Source organism: Mesoplodon bidens, assembly GCF_964165515.1.
Source record: "Mesoplodon bidens genome assembly, chromosome: 14".
NCBI lineage: Eukaryota > Metazoa > Chordata > Mammalia > Artiodactyla > Ziphiidae > Mesoplodon > Mesoplodon bidens.
This window is the reverse complement of record NC_138170.1, coordinates 21,211,648-21,232,163: the sequence shown is the minus strand read 5'-3', so window position 1 is coordinate 21,232,163 and position 20,516 is coordinate 21,211,648.

Below are 20,516 nucleotides of genomic sequence, written 5' to 3'. Positions count from 1 at the left end.
AAAGAAAAAAATGCTAACTGCGTGATACAAGGGTATTTAAATAAACACCACCAAGACTTGATTAATTGATTGATAAGAATCAGAAAGAAAAATTCCATTTCTGGTTGTTTTCCTCAACATTTCTTCTTTGACTCAGCTTTGCGGATCAAATGCTACATTACCACTAAAATCATGTTTTTGAAGATTGATGCCATAAGATAGTTTCCTTTTTAAAGGGGGTGAAACTATGTGTATGTGTATTGTGTGTGCGTGTGTGTGTGTGTCGCCTATAGGGAGAAAAAAGACTGGATGGAAGTGTACTGTTACTTCAAGTGCTCTCTCTGAGCGCTGGGATTTGGGTTAATGTTTTTCCATTTTATTTTCCAATATTTTCTAGACTTTCCACAACAAATAGTATTACCTTTCCAATAATAATTTTAAAATGATATGAGTTATGGATAGATTAAAAACCTGGTCAACTCCAACTAGTAAAATTGAGCAAGAATGGATGTCATTTCCATTCCAAAATCAATATCATGTGCATCGGATGGAAGACAGGTCTCTTGTGTTCTGGAAGAGGTCTGGTACTTTAGCCAGCCCTCCGCACCAAAGGAACTGACAGGACACAACTGCTCAAAGAACTGAGAGATACCTGGTCCTGCAGTCAGAAGTGTTTGAAGAATTTGCGTCTCTGTTTCTCTCACAGAATATCAGTTTATGACTCTTAACAGAATCCTCATGTCCCATCATCTCAGCAGCTAGGATTCTTTCATCTCACCAGCTGCTCTGGAGTTCCTCCCTGGCCGAAACCACTGAACTGTCCTCATAGTACAGCCCACATGGGTGGACATGACCCCCACGGCTCACCACTACCCCACCTCAGCCCTCACTTCCCATTCCAGTCCAATCAGAATCCAACCAGGAGTTGGTGTTTCATCCCAGACAGTCGGCTCCAAATGTGCTCATGAGTCCATGCCATGTTTTATTTTCCCAAGATCAGAAAGTGAGAGTTTGTTTTTCAATACTGAGAACTTTGTAAAATCAGAACAAAATGCCCTATATTTGAGATGTTTCCCATTATTTTAATAAAGTGCCCAATCTCTCATTTGATGGTAAAATTAGTAACTCTTTTCAAAGCACGGCCTTTTCATACAGATTGGAAGTTTTTTTTATGTATCCCATTTCTTTCTTTATTCATGGGTAAAAGTTCACTCTTTCTTCCCCAAACAAGGAGAATCTGAAGGTACGGTAATATTTCGAAAATAATGTATAGGTTAACAATGGAAAAAAAATCAGTTATTTTTATTAAACAAAGAATAGTCCTAATATCAAAATTTTATTGCTTAATGAGATGTTTAGATTATACATAAACAAGAGGAAACCTATTATTTTATATGATTTATTTTATATGATTTATATGATTGAGAAGTGAAATCCAGGATTCTCAGAAGAAATTCCTAGAGTCTGCTTACCCTTCAGACTCCACTTCTTAATTCCAACATTTCTTTCCTGCTCTTAAGTGAAAGAGAATAAGGAGAAGTCAGGCAAAAGTGGAAGTGACTTTTCTATGTCCCTTCTGTGTCAGATGGAGATGGTTCATTGGAGTTCAGCTCTAATTAGGATTTTGGTTTTTGGGGTAAGATGCCTTGTTTAAATACTTGGTAGGTGGACTCAAGTGCCAGGAGATCACATGAATTTCAGGACACAGGTCAATGTTAGATATTTGGTTCTGGTGAAAAAAGAATGACAGGAACATTTTGAACAGTTGTTTTAATTTTCCTTTTTATCCAGAGTTCACTAAAGGAATCATATACCTGATAATATTTTAACAAATGTCAGAATGCCTAAGACAGAGAACCTGAGAAGAAAGTCCATCATTTCATGAGTTTGAATGAGTAAGCACCTGGAACTTCTTTCTAGCTCAGCTAAATGATGTTTTCTTTGATGTGAACATGGGACAGCAAAGAGAGTATCTCTCTGTCTAGACAGAATCATTCTTTCTATTGGCATATGAAGTTTAAGATTTGTCCTGCCAACCTTAAGAGTACCATTGAGAAGTTGGTGGTTTTAGCCAATAATCTGCTTATGTACCTCATAAATGTGGAGATTGGTATGATAACCAGTGCTCTAGTTGTGGACTGAAGATGGTAGCTCAAATCAACCTACTGACTAGATGTTAACTAGGAGATCTTCTCAAATTAGAAACACAAGAGCCGGAGGATTGACTCTGGGGCGTCTCACTAACAAGAAAATTACAAATGGTGGATGGGAAGCTCCATACTTAAGTCATCCCAGGAGCCATAACATCCATTCCCAAGATGCCAGGAAAAGTTCATGTTTTTTCACATGACTCCTCCTTCCAGCAACACAGATTGTTCTTCTTTTTTCTCCCTTAAATTCCAACCCAGCCAGCCTGATGGTCTTGAGGACCAAAAGGAGAAAAAAAAAAAAAGGGGGATCTGGTAAATTATTTGTACCTGTTTAAGAGGCTCTCTTAGTCTGAGGTATATTTTATTATTTATCAACATGTATACATATTTATTAAGTGAGCAGCATATCGTTTCTCCAAAAAGGAAAAAATCCATCAACAACAAATAAGCACAGCTCTAAACTCTTTTGAACACTACCCAACTAAACATTCTGGACAGATGATAGCTTTCTGCAGCAGACCACTGACTTACACGTTGCATCCTCAGACAATCTGCCCTTCTGCTTCTACTCAGGATGACTCTCATCCTTGGTTCTGGGTCCACATGCATTCAGCACAGCATGTCTCAACAAAGCACAGGGGAATCTTCCAGAGAGCTCTTAATGGGAAGATATTATAGTAGAGTACTTAAAAATCACAAGGTTTTCAGATATTCAGTTCTATGTATCCTTTGTTGTAATAACAGAAATGTCAGCTAACGATTAAAGTTAAATTATTTAGAGGAAAAAATAAAACTCACAGTCTTCCCTCTCTATTAAGCACTTATGACATGGTGTATTTTGTTTATGTAATCACCTTAAAATACCTAGTTCAAGCTACTCTAGAAGCTTTCTTATACTTTTTCACAAAATCTCTATGAAGGAATTCTAATATCTTTGGTTGGAGAATAAATTAAGTATTAAAACATACAAACGTTTGTTCTGTCTTGTCATTTTGTTCATGTCATTTCTCATGATTTATCTTTCTCTTCATGGATTTTGGACTAATATCTCAACAACAGGTCAAGGTAAAATACTTTTTAAAGTTTCTTTATCTGTGAACTCTTTCTATGCAATTCTTTGTTATAGCTCTGATGTTTTTCTTTAAGAATGCATAAAGTACACACACACACACACACACACATTCATACACACATATTGTCCTTTAACACTACGTGGATCTCAAGGATAGTATATGCTACACTGAAAAGTTTAATGTTGTTTTTCATACTATGCTAGCTAAAAATCTGGCAGTGGAATCTACAAGGTTAACAACATGGTGGTGTCTACAGAATTAAAGTAGACAATAACATCTTAACCAGAGTCAGACTTGAAGCTCCAAGAAAGCATGACTTATGTCTATTTGTTTCAAAACTACACCTCTGCTGTCAGGCAGAGACTGACATGCATTGCAGAATAAATGATTTGATGACTAAACAAATGAATACATTAAAATTTGCTCCTAGTAAATAATCACTTTGCTGTAATATTGATAATTGGGAAAATCTTACAGATACTTCTCTGTGAAAAAAAAGGTCCTAAAGTTAATATGTGCTTCAAAATTTCAAAGCAACTTATTATCTCTTAATACTGAAACAAGCCTACTCTTCTTGTTATAGAACAAGAAAATATAGCATGCAAAAGGTAATTATAATTTAAATCTGAGAAATAAAATATTGTTAAAATCATTGTGTAGCTCCTTCCACATTTAGTTCTAAAGTCCATGAAATTTTAGAAAAGTTACATTATAATGTACATATTTGCTTTTGTAATTTGCTTTGGCACTTTCCCATGATCATACCTTTATCACCGACAACGTCATCTTCAGTGGATACACACCACTGAAGTTATGTTAACATCTTTATTTTTAAATTAACTTTAGTCTGCTTTTTATTATTTCCAACCATTTTTCATCCTTTGGCAAATCTTTGAAGAATCAATCTGCTCCATATTTAATCAAAATTTAGGGCTGATGAGCAAAAGTGAGTTCTAGACAGTTTATGCAAACTCCTTGCCTGGTGGAGCAATGCATCGCTTGCATCTGTTGCTCTGATTTGAAAATCTAGCACAATGCCTTGAGAAAGAAGCTATAGATGAGGCTATGTATGATCTTCAGTTTTCCTAAAATATCTGTTAAGGAGAAAAATGTCGTTTGATTTAGTTTATTAAAATGTAAGGTGGCTATAAAACGTAATGTATAAATACACATCGTTGACTAGTGTTTTAATTGTCTTCCCTTAAAACATTAACTCAATGGTTCTACATTAAAATACATTCTTCAGTAATAGTCAGTCTCCTTGGCAATACATGAAACAGCATATTATAAAATAAGATACATTTTATATATGCGTAACTATCTTTGTGAGGAAAATCCTCCCTCTAAGTTGTGACATCATTAGCTGCAATAATTATAACAAAAATAATGTTATGGATATGTTATGTTTTGTGTAAAAGCTGTAATTATAACTAAAGGGAAAGAATCTTTAAAACTCAGTAAACCAATTTGATTTTGCATGGATTAATTATCTTGGGATTTTTTGGTGACATTATTTTTTTTCTTTTCACAATAGTGTATGATTTTAATCATTATAGCAATCTTGCGAATAAATATTTTGCCAAAAAATAAATAAATAACGTGAAATCCACACTCTCCTTGATTACAAAGCTTATTTAATTCAAAATAGTATTGCAAATAGTCACTCACACTTTGGTCCTGGAAAAGTAATGATTTATGCCAAGCAGAAGGCAGAAAATACACTTAATTTATTCATTGCACCACCTATACACCACCTCAGGTTGGGGCGGGGGGAAGGCTGGAAAAACATTGTGAGCTAATAAATTATTTCTCCTTGTTTAGAAGCCTGTCACTGTGGTATACTGCTAGCAAAGCTTACAAATGATTCTTACTCTGGAGATGTTGATAAAGAAGAAAAAAATATGGTCTCTATGATTAAGCTCTGCTTATTTTTCTTTATAAAATTTTAGTAACAAAATGGATAATTAATTAGGCTTTCATCAGAAAATTGTGGGCAAAGAATGACCACATGAAAAATAATCTAAAATTTCTATGATTTTTTTTCCTCACATATGAAAATATGTTTTCCTGATTTCTGCACTCTCTTCATATTATTCTCTGCAAATGTCAGCACTTGAATAAACTTTTCAGATCCTACTCCTAGACAGACGTCTACACAGTTGACATAATCCAGATAATTCATGCAAAAATACGCAAATAAAAAAACCCTTCTTATTGCATTTGTAACACCCTTATTTCTTTTTTCTTGACCTGAATTACCCCCATATTAGCTCGCTGTAGAGCACCAATTCAAAAATAAATATTGACCCAACACTTTATTTTGTGTTGTGTAGACTTGGCAATGTACAGCCAATAAAAGCTACATTAGAGCATCTGAACACTCAATTTAACCCTGAAAATTTGCATTTATAATTGATGGTTATGTTTAGCTGATTAACAGTATAGAGAAACACTCTGAAGATTACCAGTGAATTCCACTTATTTTGTAAAATAAAACCTGAGTAAGACACTGGTTGAATTTCAATCTACCCCACGATAAGCTGGATTATAAGGAATTCCATGTGTAGCCTCCTAAATTTATTCTTCTAAAATAAGATAAACACCATGAGACAAAAAATTAAAGAAATAAACACTGCAAACATAATGAAATAGTGAAAAGATTAGTTATTTCTAAATAGCTCAAGTGTTGCTGCTAAATATCTTTAAGATCTTAAAGACAAGCAATTTAACATTACATACATCTGTTAAATAAACAGAAAATGAACCCAAGAATGTTGACAATGATGAATGAGTCTCAAAATATTAAAATTCAAATAATTTAGCATTACACAACTTAAGATTAAAAAAAATAGAGGGCCCTCTGAAGAAATGTTTTCCTTCAATTTCTGTGTCACCCATTTTTAAAAAATCTGTCCCTTATGAAAAACAGACTGAAATAAGATCTAGTAAAAGATGGTAATCAATAATTTCATAGTACAGATTGGATTTGATTTTTAATTTTAGACAGGAAAAAAATTTAAATCACTTTCTTCACCATTACTGAAAACTTCACAGTGTTTCATTGGAGTAGAATGGAAACAAACAAAGAACTCTAATGAAACGTTCCCTTTAATTGAAAAAAATTTTGCCATATGATAAGATGTGATAACTGGAACTTTTACTATTGAACCTTTCTGAATGATCATAGGTTTTGGAGGAAGATATAAGAAAAGAGAGTCTTTCTACATAGGAGGCAGGACCCAACTGGGAAATGGTATTAACCACAACCACATCATGGACTCTTTATCTGTATCAACACAAGCCAGACCTGAAGTTTCATTTATTCAACACACACTTATTGAGCTCATAATAAGTAATAATCATGTGCAGAATTCTGGGGGTGACACAAAGATGCCTGCTAACTTTTTAAAAATTTATTTACAGCTCTCCTTTGCTCCAGAAAGAATTTTAGATGGTACAGAAACGTGTAAACCATAGTGTGTTTAATGTTGCTTAAGATATATTTTCACATCTTTTCCTTCAGCCTTATTCACATAGGATCCCAACTCTCTTTAAAACATGAAGGTAAGGATTTGGGAGTTGTGATCTTTTAAAACAGGTGCAGCCACTGTGAGGTCAGGCTGGGTGTAAGTTGTAGTAGTGGTAATGGATGAATTTACCTGCCCTAACAAGTCCCCACCTCTTAGCTCTGACCTACAGTGATGCTGCCTATCCCACAACTCAGTGGACTTTTAGTCACCAACATGATGCTTAAATAATAGCAGCCTGGCCTCAGTCAAGAACACTACTTCCCATATGGGAAGACTTTCAGAGAATTAGCTTCCTGATGCTTCTCACAATGCCTACAACACTCAGGAATCAAAAAAGTTTTATTGACCCAAATGACCTGATTTAAATGGAATAATGATGGAGTCAATTACATGTTAATGGCTAACAAAAAGATGTAAATTTTTTAAAGTTTTTGACTGGTGTTTTTATTTCTTTCTTCTTTGAAGAAAAGAAAACAGAATTGACATGAAAGAGAGAGAGAGAGAAATTAAACAATTGTACGCACATGCATTTTATAACCTGTCTTTTAAAATATATAAGCTATTCTCTCACGAAAAGCATGTCCATGACTCACATTAAACCAATACAATGTTTTTGCTATAATATAGTTGAACATCAGGGAAGCAGAGGAAGAACATAACACGTGTAGTGAACGATTAGGTAGAATCTCCTAATTAATAAAAAGGTGTGAGGAACAGGCAAAATGGCCTCAGGATGTCTTGAATAGATTTACTTATTTTAAGAGTCTGAGCTGAGGAAAACTCAGTTATTTTTCCATGTTGAACTTGATTGACCCCTGGGTGAGATCATACGATTTTAGGAACAATCTAAAAGGGTCTTTAGATATATGGACAAGCACATATATAAGAATCACTTTCTGAAATGATTCCCCTGACTCTCAGAAGAAAATGAACAAACATTTCCTATAACCTTTCAGACATACCCACAAGTTTTCCTTGCTTATATTTGTCCCACTCTTTCTTCTGGTATATTTTAAATATAGTGTGTCACTTTCGTTAGTTCATCTGACTCCTTTATTCACATAATTTTGCATGTATGCCTTACTGCTAAGAACATCCCAACTAATTACACAATGGGACAGTTCCTCTTTCCCTCTTTTTCTATGTTTTCAAATGTCCACTAATGATACATTTGTTTTGTGAAAAATTAAAGCTAAATCAAAATAAAGGACTAAAGATGATTGAAATGGATTCTGTGATATTATACCTTCCTTGTCTCTGCCCAAGACTAGTACCCACTTTTTCCCCCTTTCCCCGGGCTTAGCATATTTGTCAGTTTCTTGACTTGAGATTGTGCGCCTACAGGACAGATGTGATGTACTGCTCCATCATTCTGCATGGCTCAGAGCAGGGGTGTTGGTGCTTACAGAAATGCTAACCATAATATCAATAATAATTGTATGTAGTGCATTCAGAATACATTCATTAAATAACAGTTATGTGACAGCAGGCTTTGTGTCTTCCTGAGAATACAGATGAGTGTGTCTGTGTGTGCAAGTGTGTGTGTGTGCCTGCCTGTGAACATGCACCTGGAGACATCCTAACATACACAAAACTAATTTAGGGCACATGCATAACGCTTTTCTCCTTTATTTCTGTATGCCTTTTTACTGTCATACTGAACACAAAATCTCTAATTATCCCTTATGTACCATCAGTGTGCCCTATATGTCAGTAGTGTGTCTTGCTTAGTGCAGACAGTACAGGAAAATGGTTTTTGGGGATCAGTTCTGGGTAGAGTTAACTTCACCAAAATTTGTAAATATATTTTGACTTTGGTAACTTTTTTAGTCAACTGGATTTAATTGAAGTAAAAATAAACATGTTTCATATAAATCTCTTAGTGAGTAACAAACAATAGTAAATTATGAAATGTTTCATAACACAATTTTTATGTTTATTTTTCTTATAAAATTCTTAATGTGTACCATGTGAAGCACAAACACACGTCTTCACATGGTTCTTTGAAACTATCTTATGGATACTACAAACAAAATCAGAATCAATTTGTTACATGCAAAGCATATGATTTGATGGAAAGAACAAAGCTAATTTACAAAATGCATTAATTAGACCTTGTGTATGATTTGGAAGAGAAAATATACAGGTGCCATCGCCTACCTTCTTTATAGAATTGGTATTTTAAAAATCATCTGAGATTGATACTTTTGAGGTTTCATCTTGTCTGTATAACAGTGGAAAGAGAACTGGGGCTCTAATTTATTTTTATTTTTTTGCTATTTTTCTATCCCTAAAAGGCAGCCCTGCCATATTTCCACCTGAACATAACTCTTCACATTTTATTTTCACTTTCTGAACAAAGGCTGTTGCACATGGAAGTTCAGTTGCTCCAAAGCAAATCCATCTGATGCTATATGGTTCTGTACTAAATAGACCTTAATTTGGCCTGAAAGCTAACTCCATGCAAGAACTCAGAAAGAAAAATAAAAACACTAGGCTTTCATCTGAGTCCTCAAATGAAAGAACGTGGGACATGTAGAATATTATGCAGTTTTAGGATGCAAAATCTGTTTTTTTTTTAACTCTTTAATGAAGACTTACTATGTAAAAAACGTGCCTCTAAGCATCCCACATGAATTATTTCACTTCATTCTCACAGCACTCCTACAGTGTGGGTGTTAATTGTCCTAATGTTACGAATGATGAAGACTTGAAGGCTCAAAAGGGTGTACATTTTCCCCAAGATGACACAGTAACTAAGATGTAGAACAAGCATTTGACCCAGGCAAGTAGCTTTTTTCTACATTTAACCACTTATATTTAATAATACTTATCAATTTAGCCAATAATAAGAATTTGACACTTATGAATATTGTAGAAAAATTAAGATTTCAAAATCCTAAATGATTATTGGATATTTGGGGGCATGATGTAAGAACTCTTTCTCTTTTGCATTAAAATGCTGATTAGTAATCTGTGATAGGGTAAGGTGAGACCTTTAAAATCCCTTACTTTAGTTTCTTTTTTTAAAAAATAGCTTTGATAGAAGAAAGTTGAACCTAGTGAAATGTTGGGAAGAGTAGTTAGTAAATCAGTTGATTAATAGACAAGTTTTCCATAAATATGTATAATGTAAAATTCATGCACAAAATATAAAGTTTATAAAAGTATGTTTCAGTGTCTCTTATACTAACCTCAACTTTATTTTTCTTGTTTCTTTTCTTCCTTTTGTATTAATGGCCAGCAAACATTCTGCTTTGCTTGGCTGTATGACCACAGCAATTGCAATGAGATGAATAATATAGGTACCACTATAGGATAATAACATCCAGGGAAAATCATAGCTGGACTGCAGTGATAGCTCCTCTTCAGAAAGGCATTCTTCCTTTTCTCACTGCAGCATTGGTGCACTTCTGTTAATGGAAGAACCTGAATCTAGTTCCTTTCTTCTTTGAGCTCAGAGGGGAAAGGAAAAACTGAAGTATACATCTTAAATAGTTTGAAAAATAATTAACTCTGCCAGAATATGTCTTGATTCTCAGAATTTAGAAGAGCTCCATCCACATTTACCATCCAATTCCATCTTAGACTTCTATATCTTTGTTTGGCTCCCTGTATTGTTAAGTCTATGAGACTATCCCTGAATGCATGAAACTTACACAAGAATATGTTCAATCATACAAAATGAGCAAACAGATATGGTCTCATAAAACCAGGACATAACACAACATGAAACCAGGCATATGAATGAGAAGATGGCAATCTAAGTGTCATAGCTGTTCTGTTGGACATTTAACGAACCAGTACTCCTAGTGAAGCCTTATTTTCATCTCCTTGGCCTCAGTCCCAGACTTAAAACAATATTCATGTTCCACCCATTGGTTTTGAAACTGAAGTTCATTTTCATTCCAAGGGAATCCATATAATGAGGGGCCATTGAGTTCTATAGATAGAACATAAGCCTTTACATCACAGAGGTTAATATTAATGACAATAATTTCTGTCTTAGGATCTGGAAGCAGGGACCAAATGGAGGAAGAGAGGGGTGAAGACCTTCCACCTTCAGAGGCAAACCTGAGCAAACATTTGAAATATTTGTTTTGTCCTGGGCATGTTTCCATTTCTTACTCTGTGCTTCCAGGGATCATTGTATTTATATTTCCCCAACTGTGTTTCTCTTTCTGGGTAACCACCATATAAGAGTTAACTACCTATCAAAATGTGTGAAACCCTAAACTTTCTGAATAAGAACAGTTATAATGTTTGTGATCATAACGGTAACAATGAGAGCTATTGAATGAACAGTTTACGCACCAAGCACTCTTCTCAAGGCTTTGTAGCTATTTGTCCTTTTATCTTCACTCAATTAAAGAAATAAATTAGAGAAAATGTATTCGGTGGTCAGCTAAAAAGCATTTGAAAAAAATCAACACCCATTTATGCTAAAAAAAAAATCTCAGCAAGGAAGAATAGAAGGGAACCTCCTCAAGATTTTAAAGAACATCAACCAAAAGCCTACAGCTCACATCATACTTAATGGTAAGTAGTGTATCAGTCAGCGTTCTTCAGAGAAACAGAGCCAACAGGATAAATGATAGATAGATAGATGGATAGATAGATAGATAGATAGATGATAGATAGATAGATAGATTATAGATAGGTAGGTAGGTAGATAGATTATAGATAGATAGATAGATTATACATAGGTAGATAGATTATAGATACATAGATAAATTTTAGATAGATAGATAGATTATAGAAGGATAGATTATAGATGATAGCTAGCTAGCTAGCTAATATATAATAGATAGAGAGATAATAGATATATAGATAACAGAGAGATAGATAGATGATCAATTATAGAAAGATAGATTTATTAAAATTAAAAGGAATTAGCTCGTGCTCTTATGGAGCCTGACAAGTCCCAGATCTAAAAGGTGAGGGAAACCTGGAGATACAGGATTGCCAATGGTTTAGTTTTAATCCAAGTCCAAAAGTCTGAAAACCAGAAGAGCCAATGACGTAGTTCATGCCCAGATGCCAACAGAATCCAGACTCGAGACCCACGAAGAGGTGATGTGTTAGTTCGAGTACAAAGGCAGGGAAAAACCAATGTCTCATTTCAAAGGCCATCAGGTATGAGGAATTCTCTTACCTGGGGGAGGGTCAGCCTTTCTGTTCTATTCAGGCCTTCACCTGATTGGATGAGGCTCATCCACTTTAGGGAGAGGTATCTGCTTTACTCAGTCTACCAATTTAGATATTAATCTCATCCAAAAACATCCTCACATATACACCTAGTATAATGCTTGACCCAATAGTTAGGCACCTTGTGGCCCATTCAAATTGACCCACACAATTAACCATTACAGTAGAAACTGGACACTTTCTCTTAAATATCAGGACCAAGGCAATGATGTCACCTCTCCCACTCCTATTTAACAGAGTACTAGCGATCCTAGCTAATTCAATTATCAGGAAAGGAAAGAAAATATATAGATTAGAAAGGAAGAAATACTATTGTTTTTGTTCACAGGTGGCATGATCATCTATGTATAAAATCCCAAAGAATCTATTAAAAAAGAAAACTCCCAGAACTAATAAGCATGTACAATAAGGTTGCAGAATACAAGTTTAATATACGAAAGTCAATTGTTTCTCTATATATCAGCAATGAAAAGTTGGAATGTGACTCTTATAAAAACATGTTTTATGGTAGCACACACACACAAAATTACACAGATGTAAATCTATCAAAATGTATACAGCATCTATAGGCAAGAAACTTCTAAACTCTGAGAGAGAAATCAAAGATCTAAATAAATGGTGAGATATTACATGTTCATGAATCAAAGAAGTCAATACTGTTAAAATGTCAAATCTTTCCAACTTAATCTATAGATTCAACACCATCTCAATCAAAATCCCAGAAGGCTACTTTGCAGATATCGACAAACTGATTCCAAGGTTTGTATGGAAGGAGCAAAGACTTAGAACTAAACTAATATAATACTAAAGAAGAGCAAAGTTGAGTGATTCACAATACCCAATTTCAGGATTTACCAAAAAGCTACAGTTAATCAAGACTGAATGGTAGGGCTTCCCTGGTGGCGCAGTGGTTGAGAGTCCGCCTGCTGATGCAGGCCACACGGGTTCGTGCCCCAGTCTGGTAAGATCCCATGTGCTGCGGAGCGGCTGGGCCCGTGAGCCATGGCCGCTGAGCCTGCACATCCGGAGCCTGTGCTCCACAACGGGAGAGGTCACAACAGTGAGAGGCCCGCGTACTGCAAAAAAAAAAAAAAAAAGACTGCATGGTATTTGCAAAAGAAGGTCATTGGATCAATGTGAAAGAATAGAAAGCCCAGAAATAGACCCACATAAATATAATCAGCTGACCTTTGGTGCTGAAACCATTGGTTGTTCATATTTTAAAAAATGAACCTAGACACAGACCTTACACCTTTCACAAAAATTCCTTTAAAATGGAACATATACCTACATGTAAAATGCAAAATTATAACACTTCCAGAGGAAAACATAGGAGAAAAAAAACCCCACGTGACCTTGGATTAGTGATGATATTTTAAATACAACACAAAAAGCAAATCCATAAAAGAATAAAAATGATAAGTTGGAGTTTATTAAAGTTATAAACCTATGCCCTGTGAAAAATACTTAAAAGAATCAAGAGACAAGGCATGGGTTCTAAGACAATACTTGCCAAGCAGATATCTGATAAAGGACTTGTATGCAAAATGTACAAGGAACCTTAAAACTCAACATAAGTACCAACAACTCAATTGTTTTCAATGAGCCAAAGATCTGAACAGACACTTCATCAGAGATACGATAGCAAATACCCATATTAAAGATGCTCAGTGTCAGTGGCCACTACAGAATTACAAAACAAAACAAAAGACCACTATGCAGTCATTTGAACAACTAAAATTCAAAACTGATGGTACCTAATGAGGGTGAGGGTGTCGGGCTCTCATTCTTTACTGGGGGAAATGCAAAATATAGTCATTTTGGTAGACTGTTTGGCAGTTTCTTGCAAAGCTAAGCAGTCCTTCATTTAGTCCCACAATCAGGTTCCTAGGCATTTATCTAACTAATTTGAAAACATATCCACACACAAAAAAGCCTGCACATGAATGCTGATAGCATGATTATGATTATATTCATAATCACCCAAATTTGGAAGCAACCAAGATCCTCTTTTATAGGTGAATGAATAAACAAACTATGGCACATACATGCATTATTTAGCATGAAAAAGAAATGAGCTTTCAAGCCACAAAATAGGTGGGTTTATCTTATATGCATATTTATAAGTAAAAGAAGCAAGTCTGAAAATTCTATATGCTGTATAATTCCAATTATATGACATTCTGGGAAAGCAAACAAAAGAGAGTAAACAAAGCAGTAGTTTCCATGATGCTGTGGAGAATGTGACAACAGAATCAAACTCCATTAAAAATGTGGGACACACCCTCACTGAAGAGGGTGGAGGAAAATGGCTCTGAACTAAGTAATTTCGGACACGAGTAGAATTTGTAAGACTAAAGGAAATAGGAACTATACATAAGCACTGTGCTGTAGTTGATAAAGCATTTTACTCACTGGTACATAGGTTAACCATTCTGATGTCAATATGCCTGTATACTGGAGCTGAACACTTATGAACATGAATGGATGGTGGTTAGAACCAGGTTTCTCACTGCTGGAGTGAAAGGATACGTTTAAACAAGGGAGAGGTCCAATTCACCTACTTCTTCCCCAACACACAAAAAAGAGTCAGCTGCTGCAAGCTATTCCTAAAATTTATGGTTGTTTCTTCAGTTTTTAAATACTTTATTCACAAATCCTCTAAACCTTCTGCTTCCCTTTATTGCTATTATCATTATTAACAAAAAATTAATAAAATGGTAATATAGAATACAATAATCTTAATACTAGCAGTCTTCATTGTCTAAGCACTTTATAAATATTATCTTATTTTTTCCTTTATAGCAGCCCTGTAAAGGAGGTAGTATCCTAATTCTAAGGATGACGATACTGAGGCTTAGCAGTGATGAGGAATTTGACTGTGGTCTCACAACCAATTTAGTCATTCGTTAAGATGACATTAGTTTTAGAGGCTTCCCTGGTGGCACAGTGGTTGAGAGTCCACCTGCCGATGCAGGGGACACAGGTTCGTGCCCCAGTTCGGGAAGATCCCACATGCCGCAGAGCAGCTGGGCCCGTGAGCCATGGCTGCTGAGCCTGCGCGTCTGGAGCCTGTGCTCCACAACGGGAGAGGCCACAACAGTGAGAGGCCTGCGTACCGCAAAAAAAAAAAAAAAAAAAAAGATGACATCAGTTTTTAAGGAACTACCATGTGCCAGTCCTCGTGTAATTATCAGGTGTGCAAACTTGCGGGCACCATACCTCAGGAGAACCAACAGTCTGGCCAGAAAGACAAATGTTATTACACCAGAAAACATACCAACATGTAATTAACGTGTCAGTTTATGAAGGAAATGGCCACGTATGAGTTAAGTGGGGAGAGAGCCTTTTTGAAGACGTCACATGTATAATAAATAGAGGTACAGAGGATGTGAAAATTCCAAAGGTGATGAGAGTGGAAGGAGATATGTAAATATTTCCCAGCATAGAGAACCGACTATGCAAAGACTCCAAGGCAGAAACTTGATGAATTCTAGAAACTGATAGGAATTAGTAGCAGGTATACGATCTTAGGATTGTTCAACTTTGCAATCCTTGCTTTCACCCTAAACCACCACACTGTAGAGCATTTCCTATTACTATCTTCCCTTAAATACAAAAGATTTTTACTGTCGAAAATCATCAGGTCAGAAAAATATGAGAGAAAAGCAGAAATAATCAGTAATCCCCTTGTACACAGAAAAAAGCAGGCATTCTACCTTCCTTTCTCCTGAAATGTGACTTTATAAGAACATTTCTTCTTTCCACTTAGTTATTGAAAAGGCTTATGAATGTCATTTTTGTACAGTGTATGGGAAAAAAGGAGTATATTTGCCTCTCACTTTCAGTATCCCAATTTGTAATTATCACAGATTTTGATCCCATGAAAAGCTAATGAAACTGACAGGAAGTGAAGACAAAAGGAGAAGGTTAAAAGGAGCCAAACCTATCCTCTGCCAAAGCCTGCAGACCTTGTCAGTGACTTTATAACCACCTCTTCACACACCCTAGTTTATCAGTCACTGGACTTCTCACTTGGGAGGACCCGGTTAAATAATTATGATGCACAGTAACTCAGTTAACTCAGTACCTATGATCATGAAGTGTGGGCCCACTTTAATAGGAATAGGATGTGCATGGATCGTATAGTCTGTGTGAAATCCAGGAATGATTCCATCCATCGGATTTTAGCATAAGAACTTAATGTATATAAAATTATTAGGCAGATGGACCCAAGGGAGGAGGGGATCTTTGAATATCTGATGAAAAAGTACGCGTCCAAACTTAATACTTTTAGCTTGCAAGCTATCCATATATTCTATGTGAGAGAGAGAGAGAGCGAAAGAGAGAGAGAGAGAGAGATTGTATTGAGATAGATCAGGAAGGAAACAGAGACACCCCCTTGCCCCTCTAGCTGCCAGGGAAAAGCAGAAAAGCTGACCCACAGAGCTCCATCATCACAAGTGGCGACTTCATCATTGACTTTGGTTGTAGTTTTTCTGTCACTTAAGTGAGGCTTCTGAACCGTGTCCGGAAAGTTTGTGGTATCTTAGAAGTCTCCCTTTCCTCCCTCTTTTTTACTGCATTATTCCAGTAAGCACGCTGAAAAGCATGGTCACTAAATACTGATTTACCCATTCAGTAATTCTCAGAGCTGTCCTGGCCTTTGATACGCTGTCCCCTCCCAGCTTGAGAATGAGGCCGTCTGCAAGAGGCAAGGAGAGAGATTGGCTTGTTAGACAGAAACTGACAGTCCTAGAATGAAGGGCATGGGGGACACCTCAGAAACTCATGGGGACCATTGTGGGAGGATTAGCAAAGGAGAACGCACTTCAGGAGGCCTGTGGGCACATCTCCACAAAGAATGAAAAACAGGAGGGAGCGGTAGGTGGGGTGGAAGGAAGTCCATGCATTCAGATACGGGTTGCGTTAGTTCTGATTTGGCATTCGGAGTCCTTTCTCAATATTGTGTCTCCATTGCCTCTCAACTCTTTAATATTTATTTCCATTCAGGACATCATACACTCTATGATTAGTTGGCATGGGCTGTGTCCAATCTGGAGTAATCTGTATGCATTTATCTTGCGAGCTGCTCCCTACTTGGTTTTCATCCAAGTAATCCCACAGAGAATAAGGTTACATGCTGAAAAGGGCTGAGGTGAGAGTGTGGGTAAAAGGGGACTGTGAACTCTTTTCCTGGCCTTATTAGGAACGCTGTGAGCATCTGCAGTAGGGAGGAAAAAAAAGTTCAAATTTCCAAGATTCTCCTAAGTCATGAATAAGCATATAGTAGACCCCAGAGTTTAACCAACAAGCTACAGAGAAAAAACACCTCTAGGGTAAACCCATCCATTTCTGCAGGATCCAATAGCTGGTATAACATAGATCAAACATTAGGCTAAAAGGGGACACATGGAGAGAAGTAGTTGGAGAAATAATTTAAATTAAGAAAAATTAAGCCTTTGTTTTGGCTCCAGAAACCTGGAATTCAGGAAGAAATAAGCTCCAAGCAAGCATTTTCATATACGATTAAAAATGAGGGCAACTAAAATCAACATTTCTGATTGTTTGTTTTTATTATTGTTTTTATTGCCCATGGGCCCTTTAGATACTTTGATTCACCTTTAGCAGTACATCTAGTATAGCAGTAATATGAAGTCCACGTGTATTTTTCTGACTATAGAGGGTCCCCCTGTAAAAGGAAATGAAGACTTTTGTAGGTCCGTGAAAATGTTTTCTTAATATGATTTAATAGTGAAGATATTTAGGCATTATTTTAAAGTTAAAAATGTGATGAAAGTTCACCTCTCAGAAAGAAAGATTCCATTTCAATTTTCATAAATATTGCAATTGTCTTTACTTGCTGAAAATAATGTCTATTTTTTCATTTGTCATTGTTAGCTGTGTTGGTACCTCAATTAAGATTATTTGTTTGAAGTGCACTACGATATAGATAACATTGCATAAAGAGACTGACTTCTATATTGTCTGCTATAAAATGAGAGTACCATGCTTGATCATAGTGCTTGTTTTAAAAGTAATTATCATTTCCCAAGTCCAATTCTCTCTCAGAAACGGAATCTGGAATCAGTCTTTCTAAATCAGAAAGAGGGACAGTGGTGTACCTGTTCCTCCTCCTGGGAAATATGCTTTTCCTTAACTGTATAAAGCAACACAAAATTTTCCATAAATAATTACAGTGCTAATGTGTTACACCAAGTAAAAAACAAAACAAAGCAAAAAACACTGCATATTTAGAAGTAAAAAGAGTGTTAAAACGCCACTTTCAAAAACTCTGCACCAGAGCACAAAATGAAACCACCCAAAGAACTTGCAGGAGTCAAAGTAGGTGTAACTCTGTAGGAAATCTCACTTTCAATTACCTTATTCTTCTGCTTATATATCAAGTGACTTATTTTATGATGGTTTAAATAGAAGAGTCATATTAAAAAAGAAAGAATATTTTTCTATGAAGAATCTTATAGGCTCAAAGGCCGGTTAACTTAGTTTAGCCGTCTAGTTTATTTTGCATTAGAGGAACTTCACATTTAATTTGCCCGTCCGTAATAGGTAACTTTTTCAATACGGAGCTAAAGGTCACTCTTATATGTAAGGAAAATTAAGCCGATGTTCTCGGTTGCCTTACAGTCCTCCTAGATCAACTACTCCAATAAATGAACATGTACAACAAGCCGAAGGGCTTTTTATTACAAATTTAATTCATTTCTCTAGACAACTGTGAAATTTGCCATTGACATTAGTCATTACCCCAAGGCGAACTAAAAGATGATCTCAGTTAATAAATGATCCTTAACAAGGAACGCTCCCATCTCCTGTGATACTGGTAACAGGCACAGTGTATGAATGCAGGACTTGCTTCCTGCCAGAACACCAGTGTTCCCGACTATTTGGTGTACTTGTTTCCTGTTCCTGCTCCTGATATTAATAATTATGCAACGGGATAATTAACAACACAAAGAGACAGTCCTATGAGCTTGAAGCTAGATTTTCAGCACGTTAACCTTCTGGGAAATAAAGAACAGAAGCAAAGAATCTAGCCAAATAACCAATGCAGGTTGATTTCACAGTGTGTAAAAGGCTAATTATCTGTGAAAAGTCTGACCTCAAGTAACAAAATTACAGAAATGTGCAGGCATTTTATTTTAAATAAAACTCAGAGCCTCTGCTTCATATTCTAAAGAAACCTGATTAGCCAGTGTATGAAAGAAAAGATTGGAAACTTAAAAAAAAAAAAAGCTCTGAAGGGAATGATGGTATCTGGAAATAAATGTTAATGATCAACCCAGCCACCTGAGAAGGTAGGCTAAAAGATAAACTCCTACTTCCTTTCCCTACCCCCTACACACAGACATTATAACGAAAAAAGAAAGAAAGAAAGAAAAAAAACCACACACACACTCAGTATGTGACAGATATAGGTTAAGTGTATTTTGTTTACTGGAGACAGGCTACAATAAAAAGCAGAAAATATTACTACTCCTTTACAGATACCATATGTAATTCATTCTGATACAGGAATATTTATCCACTAGCAGTAATAACAAACCACAATTTTTGTCATGAAAAAAATAAATTGTATTTTCAAAAAGCAAACACATTACAGAGTGTATAAAAATGCAATATTCCCATTTTCTAGTCAGAGTTCCAATTTATTGAAGTAACAGAGCAGAAAATGCACTGACAGCTGTTACATTTTATTGCGAATTAGTATATACGTTTTATATCCTGTGAGCAAATGCATGATACATTGTATTCCAGTAATTGCCACTGGCTTTCCAAATGGAAACCGAATGATCTTAGTGCAATTACACTCAGGAGAGTACACAGAACAGCTTCCAGTTCTACCTTATAGCACTTTAACAATACTGATATTAAGTATAGTTTCTATTTTTTAAGCACAAATAAAAGATTAAAAAAGGTCAAACTGGATTTTTTTTTTAATTTTAAAAAGTAGTGCTCAAATGGTATATGGGGTCGCTCATTCATCTTGGATGACTTTTTAAATTTAAGGGGTACATGTTAGAATATTGCAGTTTGGAAGGTGCAGGAAGGTTCAACAAAGTTTCTCCCCTCCCCCTTTGTTTAGTAATATCAATATTTTACTTTCCTTGATGTCTCCCTCTCTATCCTGCCTCTTAGCTATAGAATGTAGGGCTTTAACGTGATGGGAACAGGTGTTGGAAGACTTCAGAAAATGAGCTATATGCTGAGTTTTCACTTTACACCCAGCAGCCCGATCATCTTTGATTCCTTTCCTCATACTTCCCGGCTACTCCTCCTAGCATGTTATGTGCATGAGCTACCGTCCTTAGGAGAGAGCCATTTGTTTTCATAAGGGTTAATTCTGATTTCATAGATCATTTTGCTAACGCTCAGGACTACCGGATAACAGGCCAGCACGCTCCAACCTTGTAACCGTCTTTGCAGTCAGTTCTAATTTATTAGAAGCAAATTTCTCGCATGCTGTAAGAAGCCTATTTTGTCTATTTTTGCAAACCTTGATAATACACTACACCCTCTCTCCTGGCAGCCCGTCGGCGGACAGCCTCTCCACC